The 8,928-nt window shown below is 43.1% G+C and overlaps 1 long non-coding RNA gene across 5 annotated transcripts; it reads right to left on the bottom strand.

Annotated features, from left to right (window-relative positions):
• Positions 1-627: 627 nt before the first annotated feature.
• On the bottom strand, positions 628-3,422 carry LOC136494130 (uncharacterized). 5 transcript variants are annotated; one of them, XR_010768529.1, is made up of 6 exons: positions 3,064-3,422; positions 2,843-2,985; positions 2,536-2,735; positions 1,184-2,387; positions 909-997; positions 628-832 (listed from the first exon to the last, which is right to left on the bottom strand). It is a non-coding gene; the product is annotated as an uncharacterized lncRNA (long non-coding RNA). The 5 variants fall into 5 exon arrangements; XR_010768528.1 differs by having other exon boundaries at positions 629-841; XR_010768526.1 differs by having other exon boundaries at positions 629-997.
• Positions 3,423-8,928: the final 5,506 nt, after the last annotated feature.

The raw sequence follows: 8,928 nt of genomic DNA, 5'->3' as shown, positions 1-8,928 counted from the left end.
GACTTTCTTGGTTCTTGTGCCCAAACCAACTATAAGCTTACAGCCCACTTCTCTTCTCTCTCCTCCCCTCTCTCATTCACTCCAGCATTTAATCGGCTTACAGCATGTTATTATACTTACTCTTAGGCGTCCCAACAGGGTCCAAATTGCCAGCTGACTAGCCTTGGGAGGAGGCTCGGACTAACGTGGACACGTGTTCCCGAGGAAAAAGCAAATTGCTGGGATTTGTTCGCCGCTAGCGCGGAGCTAGCCAAGTGCATGCATGCTGTATTTTTTACTAGGAAGAGAGGCGCGCTTCGCCGCGCCCGCATTGCTTTGTCATGCTAATGGCCCTGCTTGTGTGGGAGGCACACATAAGCAGCTTTTGTACTGCTGGCCTGATTAATTATATTCATGTTTTGAGGCTGATGAAACGCATATAGGTCAGAGTGGGCTAGCCTGTTAAAACTTTGACCATCGCACATGGTGAGCTCCAGTGCGGCACCTAAGAGAATTAGATAGGAACCCTCAAATCCTATAAGCTGATCGTAGAGCAAAATAGTTACCCCACACAAAATTCAGAGAAATCGTAGAGCGAAATAGTTACCTATAGATGTTTTGCATAAAATTATTTACACTAAAAAACAATCAGAATGATACACTCATCATAGTCAGAACACAGAGAGGCAGATAAGCTGATCTGGCCAGTGACTCATGTAAAAAAGGCATTGGCAGGGTGGCTAAACAAACCAGGAGAATAGCAAAGTATATTGCTCGTATTTCACTGTCCGAAATCCCTAAACTTGTTAGCTGCACAAATCCCAATCAAGCCGGCTGCAGACTGCACTGGGTACTGCAATCCCTAAGAACAATGAGCATTTGTATCAGTTAACAAAATATAAAGAGGAAGAGTCTATTTTTTTTCTTACTTGAGACAGTAATGCTATACAGATGGAATACATCATGTCCAAGAGCACCCCAAAGCTATCTTATTCCCACAACAGAAGAGATATCAGCCCTGAAAAGCCATGAGATTCAAAACCACCCTTGTTTTTTTTTGTCTAGAATTGAGTTAGTATCAAGTCAGGTTTGTTTGCACTGCCTTCATAACTGAACCAATTGTGATATTAGAATCTGCTAAAGTTGCTATGAATGTTTTTTTTTTGTTTCGTTACATGGAAATATATAGAGATTGAGGACAAACCTTGATCACTTCTGCCTAGAACTGAGGAAGTTTGAAGTCAGGTTCCTTTGCGGTGGGCAACATGATTTGTTGGGATGTAACTATCTTTGGAATATGTGAGGAAACAATAGTTGTAGCATTTTTTTCCTGTTGGTGATGCTAAAGCAATCTTCTCTGTCCTATCACGAGGATAGACTACAGACCATGAGGAAATAATTAGTAACGCATGGAGAAAAGGTAACGTAATGATGCAGCAAATCTGTCAAGAGATGACGGCAAAAACGCATTTGATACAGCAAGTACCACCAGGTTATCAAGAAAAGGATAAACCATATAAGGCAGATGTAGTAGCACTAACTGAAAATTAATGACGTTACTACCTTAGCAATAAAAGATAATTAATGGTAGAGTAAGTCTGTCAACGCAACACTAACATTCATGAACAATGTATTTAAGGGATGATCCATTTATGTTAAATACAGGAGGCTTAATTGGAAATGGGACTATATGTAGAACTTTTTCAAGAAAAAATGATCTAGTAATCAGTATCGATGGAAACTTGTGTGAGCTTATTTGCCTTTTTTTTGCAATGCCTTGGTCTGAGGCTTAATGTAACTAAATTAAGCGAACTTAATTCTTAGAGGCAGTTAATAGAGGAAGTTGTACTGCACTTCGCTAAGCAGTAAGTATCAGTGACCATATTTAAACCTCTAACCCTCACTGACCCCTGCTATTCTATTTGAACAAATCCAAATGCATGTATAACCCCGACTCCGTTGTTTTATAAAAGGAGCAGCTTCACTGTAATACCATTATATGTAAAAGAACTTGACTAATAAAGGTGGAGCACCACTATTCTGAGGGAGCATCATACCTTTTATGGAGCAGTGCTGCAAGGAATCATGCTAACATTAGTGTTTACATACCAGGCTGCAATAATTAAAGCAAAATCCAGCTAAATTAGATTTAGCTAAATTAAATTCAGCTATATTTTTTTTTGGTTTTAGGCAGCTGTGACCACAATGCACAACATGGACAGGAAAAAGAGAAGTACTGCATTAGCGAGGCTGCCATTGTGGATAATATAGCATGTAACACTATGAACGAAACTAATTAGTAACATGAGCACACACGTGGGCATACTAAGACGACGCCGTCAGTATCAGCGAATGTGCAGAGCAGGGTCCCCGCAACGAAATGGCAGCAACATCTAAAGCAACAGGGTCTGGTAAGGAGGCAGCAACAGTTTAGGCAACAGGGTCTGGTAAGGAAGGCAAGAATAGGTAAAGGCATCACCCAGACTTCTACTCAGAATAAAAACTGAAAAGGAAGCAATGCCAGTTGCCACGGAGATAAACAGAAAAGGATTTAACCTGGAAACCAACGAAGCCGGAATAAAGCGACGGAGAGCAGGCGAGCAGCCGCCTGAACCACCAAAGTGACTGCGCCGACGGCAGGGCGGGGGAGGGGGGAGCCAACGCTGAGCACCCCTCCCCCGCACTCCCCACACGGTTAAACCTGGCCCAGAAAACTGCACTGAACCACGACGACAGGAACGGCGAAGCGCTCGGATCTGTCAACCAATCGACGATTGGAGCAAGGCATCATTTAGATCTAAAAGGAGGCAAGCAAGGAGCAGCGAGGACCAATCGGACGGAAAAGAAAAATGCGAGGCATAACCTGAGAGTTCTTGGAACTGGCGGCGAGGTACGACGCAACGGCGGCGGCAATGCTGCTAGGGTTAGCTTTCTCACTGTTGCAGCTATCCCTTGATGCACCACCACTCCGGCAACGGCGGCAGGCAAAACTCCAACGCAGGAGCTCTGCGGACAACGGAAACAGAGAGGGATAGTTTCTGTCCAAGAAGATCAAGATCGGACAGGGAAGGAGGGGGCGTGAACCTTAGTGCTAGGAAGACGGCGAGGTAGAGTTGGGGAGCCCATGCTTGCTGGAGGAGATGACGATGAGGGCGGGCTCTTACCGTCGCCTGTGGCCCATGGTTGCCGATGACCCAAGCGCCGTCGCCGTCACTGCCTCTCCGTCCTGGTTCCGCGGGGAACCGTAGGCAAGGCCTGCAGCCGCCGCCGAGCGTGAGAAAGCGCTGCAGCTGGGGGAGAGGAGGAAGAAGAAGCGTGGACGGTGGCGGCGTAGGCAAGGCTGGCCAGCGCCGCCGGGGGAGAGGAAGCGCCTCAGCTGGGGGAGAGGAGGAGGACGCAAAACGGACGGAGATGGCGAGGCGCAGCGCCGTGTGATTTCTTTTTTTTTCTTTGTTGGCGGAGAGAGCGAGAGGCAACCGGCGCAAGGCCGTAATTAATCGGGAGAGCCCAAATCGACGCCCACACACGCACGAGGTTACATGGATGCTCAGGATTTGTAAACAGTAACCGAACAGGAACCAAAGCGCTCTCGTCGCGCGGATTCTAGGAGCTTTATGGAGTTGTATATTCCAACTACCAATCCCAATCTGATACCAGAGAAAAAAAGCTACCATTAGGCCTTGTTTAGATTGCAATTTTTTACAATCTGGACATTGTAGCACGTTTCGTTTGTATTTGATAAACTTTGTTCGATCATGGACTAACTAGGCTCAAAAGATTCGTCTCGTGATTTACAACCAAACTGTGTAATTAGTTATTTTTTTCCTACATTTAATGCTCCATGCACGCGTCCAAAAATTGATGTGATGGAGAGAGAGTGAAAAAACTTAGAATTTAGAGGTGATTTAAACAAGGCCTTAATTAATTCTGACGCGTGGGCCCTTGTATCAACAGCTCCACATCATCTGCCGATTCGACAGCCCCGTTGCGGACGCCCTAACATTGTAAAAAAATAAAATTACAACTCTAGTTTAGAAATAGTTTGTGGGCCCCCCCAACTCTAGTTATATGTCATAGAAAGAAGTGTAAGATAGATGTACGATGACAATAAAATACAGACTTTATGGATGTATTCATTTACCTTGGTCCAACCAACAGATAAGGAGGGAATGAAAGGGTGTTTGTTTCCTACAGGAAAATTTTAGTCCATGTTTTATCGGATGATTGACACATGCATGAAGTATTAAATATAGATGAAAAAATAACTAATTGCCCGCGTGCATGTGCCGCCATGTCTCCCATGTGTCTTTGTCGCTTCGCCGCCGACCCTGCCACGCGTCCTCCTTGGCCCAGATGTGTGTGCTCCTCCATTAATATCCTTAGCCCAATTGAATCCATGGTTTCAGTGAGACTCTCCCTCCTCTTCATCTTCTCTGCGATTTGGGGCCATCAGCGCCAGTTTCTAGCCCCAATGCTTTGTCTCGGCTTCCCGTTCTGGTCCTCCTCGGTTGCAAGGGATTCCGTCGTGAGCCACGCACACCTTCGTCGTTCGTCAGGCAAAGCCTCTCCAAGCGTGGCAAGTTTAGGCTCCGAGTCTTCTATTATATTGTTCCAAACCAAACACATGGATGACAATTGAAACCACTACAGCGAGTAAACAAACAATCTCCGCTTTTTCCATTACAGTGTAAGCATTAGCCCTGCAATCTGATCCTATTTACCTTACCACTTACAGAGCTGAACCAATCACTACCATAGAGGGAAATTGATCCTAATAACTTACCTATTAGGGTAAGTACATTGGTGTTGCTAGCAAAGAGGATAAAACATTAGAAATGGTGTCACACGTTGCTGGGGTGGTGCTTGTTAGCAAACGCTATCAATAAGTGCTAGAGTTTGCACTGGGTGTAATTGTGAAAAGAGTAAAAAAAACTAAATTTTTACTATTTGCTTGTTCTCCTGTGTCATACTCCCCCCCGGTCAGGTAAATAATGCAACTTTAGACTCTAACATTCAACAAAGAACACATTTTTAGTTCCATGACAAGCTACATAGAATAGATCCCACTATACCACGCGAGCTACGTAGAATGAATCCCACTATACCACGCGCACATACACTCGCTCATGTCCACAAACTCTCCTTGCTCGAGCTGGTGTGGCAATGGAGAACTTTGCCCTTGTTTAGCTCACCAAAACTTTCAACTTTGACACTATGCAAAAAGAAGATTCTACATCACATCAAACTTGCGGTACATGTATGGAGTACTAAATGTAGATGAAATCAAAAACTAATTGTACAGTTTGGTTGAACTTTGCGAGACGAATCTTTTGAGACTAATTAGGGGGTGTTTGGTTCCAGGGACTAATTTTTAGTCCCTGTCACATCGGATGTTTGGACACTAATTTGGAGTACTAAATATATTCTAATTACAAAACTAATTACACAGATGGAGACTAATTTACGAGACGAATCTATTAAGCCTAATTAATCCATCATTAGAGTATATTTACTGTAGCACCACATTGTCAAATCATGCACTAATTAGGCTTAATAGATTCGTCTCGCAAATTAGTCTCCATCTATGTAATTAGTTTTGTAATTAAAATATATTTAATACTCCAAATTAGTGTCCAAACATCCGATGTGATAGGGACTAAAAAATAGTCCCTGCAATCAAACACCCCCTTAGTCAATGTTTGGACAATAATTCACAAATACAAACAAATTTGCTACTGACACTGTGCAAACGCAGAATCGGCCGGAACTAAACTCGCCCTTTGTCGAATTCAAGTGAATGCCTCGATCCTCGTGTATATAGTGTGTCAGAGTAAAAGGAAGTAGGCGCACGTTTAGTTTTGGAAGTTGGAATTTGGGGTTCATATAGCACTTTCGTTTTTATTTGACAATTATTGTTTAAACATGGACTAATTAGGCTCAAAACTTCCCACCAAACTGTGCAATTAGTTTTTTTTCGTCTATATTTAATGCTCCATGTACGGACCACAAATATTCGATATGTTAGGATTTTGGGTTGGAACGAAACAAGGGCTAGGGGTAGATGTGTTATTTGATTCCATCGCTAACTTCGTCTCGGCAACGTAGAATTGCGTTCTTTCGGACATGGGCACTGTTTGCTTGTGTTATTATTCATATTTTTTAACCTATTTTTTAGTTGAAACAACGTTTTTCTCTTAAATAAATCAACCGGAACTATATTTCAATTTATTTTTTTAGCGAGACGAACGGGACCGTAGTACTATGAAAAGAAAGAGAAACATTATTTTTTATTGGAAAGGAGTGAAGAATTAGTTTTGCACATTGCACTATACGCTGGACCGTTTTCATTCAAACAACACCTACACGAGGTGTTTAGTTTCAAAAAATGAAAAAAAAATTGGGGTCACTATACGCTGCAGGTGCTTTTATAGATGGTCTTACACAAGTGGCACGTAAAATGGGTTGCCTTTTTAAGTTGTCTTAAAGCAATTCAATTCTTCTTAATTTTTACAATTAACAAAGAAAAATTTATGCACAGCATCATTAAATCGTACAATGCTAAAATAGTTGTCTTAATAGTTCTATTTTTTCTCATGACGTGGTTGCTTCAAGAAACAATCTCTTTCCCTCATCTTTCTCTCTCTCTCACATCATAAATAAAACCATATATGATATTACATGAGACAACTTTTAAGACTATTGACAAGTAGCAATATGAATATCTTTAGAGGTGTTTCTTTTTAAATGGACTATTTCTTCGATAACCACCCAAAATAATTATATATATGGACTCACATAATTAAGGAAACATATGCATGCATGCATATTAGTTGCCATATTTGAGTCTAATTAGCTCGTGTCGAATTAATTAATGTGGATGAAGTATCTGTTCGAAATTTAGGCAATTTCATGTTAAATTAATACAGAAAAATAATAACAAATATGTGCACGTGTGTGATTTTACTACTACTCAGATTAGCAGCAAATATGTTGATGAACATCACACTGATCATAGCGGAAAAGAGATTGAACTTAACCAATTTGAGAATAGAGATGTACCCTGCAGAGGGACCCCTGCTCAATGCACCGGTGGCTCCAGACCCACTCATGGTTAGTTGCTCGAAGTTGCGGACCATAGTCGGTGCAAGAAGATGTACATAGTGTCGTCCCTCGAACGTCCACCGGAAAGTAGACGAAGCCGATCCGAGGAAGAAAGAGCACCACCAGGAAGGAGATGAAGACGTTTCGATGAAGACGACGAGCAGTCGCGGAGACGCTTCCCAAAAACCTGATCGCCCGCATACACTCGAGCAAGTGTCCCGATGCGAACGCTGATTCCGGAGGCCTGTTCTCTCAAAGCTCTATGCGCGTAGAGGATGGGATGGGGAGTACTCGAATGCAACTCGACCGGAGGAAGGAGTGGTATGGCACGTGAGGCAACAGGGAGATGGGAGGGAAGGTAATGCCAGAGAGATCAGAGAGACAAAGAGTCGAAGTGATTACGAGTAATCACACTGTAGTAGATGGTAACAGACCCGTAAGTAACTCCTCCATATTAGCGTCTGTACCCCTTCCTCTTCCTTAGCCAGCCCAAGTGATAGGTACTGAATTATTTCAGTACGGGAGTTGGCCCAATCTTCACGACAGTAGGTCACGATCATGATAACTTGCAACAAGGCAGCGGGAATAAAAGGATAACTTACTGAAGAACAGCAGAGTAACTAGCTTTATACCTGACCAAGGTTGGATGCGACCAAGCGACGGGGAGAGAGACATCGAAACCACGAAGACTTCGACTCGATCTCCGAACAACCGCAGAACCACAACCGGAGCTAATCCACACAAGGCGGGGCAGCCGTACTGGAACCCATAGAGCACGAACTAGTGGATTCCTGAAGAATCTCTTCACAAGTCCAGGAAGAACAAGGAAGAACAAGGGTTTGAGTAAGCACTCGGCTGTAATATCACTGGGATTATCAAATCATCAAAAAGTCATTTTCTAATAGCCTAATGGTGGTATTTATACTATGAGAAGTCTCTAAGATAGATGTGAACTGAAGAAGCCATGTTAGGAGGTGGAAGGTCAATTGGCTAGAGCATTTACGAGGTGGTCTTCAGTTTCCACACGTCTTCTGAGCTTCTGTGCAGTCTTTAATGTTTTGGTCATAACTCTTTTAGTTTTGCACGGGATCTTTAGCTTCATGTAGACTATTGAGCTTCGGAGCAGTCTTCACTAAAACTGGTCGGACGCCATGCTGGATTGACTCGAACGTAGCTCTTCTCTTTGATCCATCCTTGATGTATCCTTGTCTTCCTTCTCGTAGAACCTGAGTAATAACAACATGCACGACTTAGGTAGCTCGAAATTACCATCAATGTTTAATTGAAATTCACAAAGTAGCGCGTGCACCTCTTGCTGTATCTTTTGGGCGCGGCTACGGGTGATTGGTCCAGTATGGACTTGGAGTGGTGTATCAGCTGGTGAGGTGGTTGGAGAGGTCGCCGAGGTGGTTGGAGAGGTCGCCGAAGTGGTCGGAGAGCTCGCCGAAGTGGTCAGAGAGCTCGCCGAGGTGGTCGACGCTGGCGTGGTCACATCACCAAGTGGCAAAAAATAAACCACACCCGTGCTCGTGCACGACACACATCGCATAGCTCGGCTCAGCTCAGTCAAAATCCCATATGAGACTAAAACCATATTGTACCACAACATTTAATATAGGCCTAGAATTAATTGATTTATTAAATAAAATATGGGCCTAAACCCATATAATATTCAACAATCCCCATCAAATTCTAGGGCACATAAGAAATGTTCTCAGTTTCCTCTGTCGTTTGATATACCAGTGTTTCGATGGAGACTGTTAAGTTGAACTTCCACCTAGAGCAAAGGTTACGTTTACTCACAACTATACAATGGATTATGCCCTTTACCGATACTAGGCTACAAAA

The sequence above is a fragment of the Miscanthus floridulus genome, chromosome 11 (assembly GCF_019320115.1).
Source record: "Miscanthus floridulus cultivar M001 chromosome 11, ASM1932011v1, whole genome shotgun sequence".
Taxonomy (NCBI): Eukaryota; Viridiplantae; Streptophyta; class Magnoliopsida; order Poales; family Poaceae; genus Miscanthus; species Miscanthus floridulus.
The sequence above is the reverse complement of the archived record's forward strand: the minus strand, read 5'-3'. Positions and strand labels throughout refer to the sequence as shown.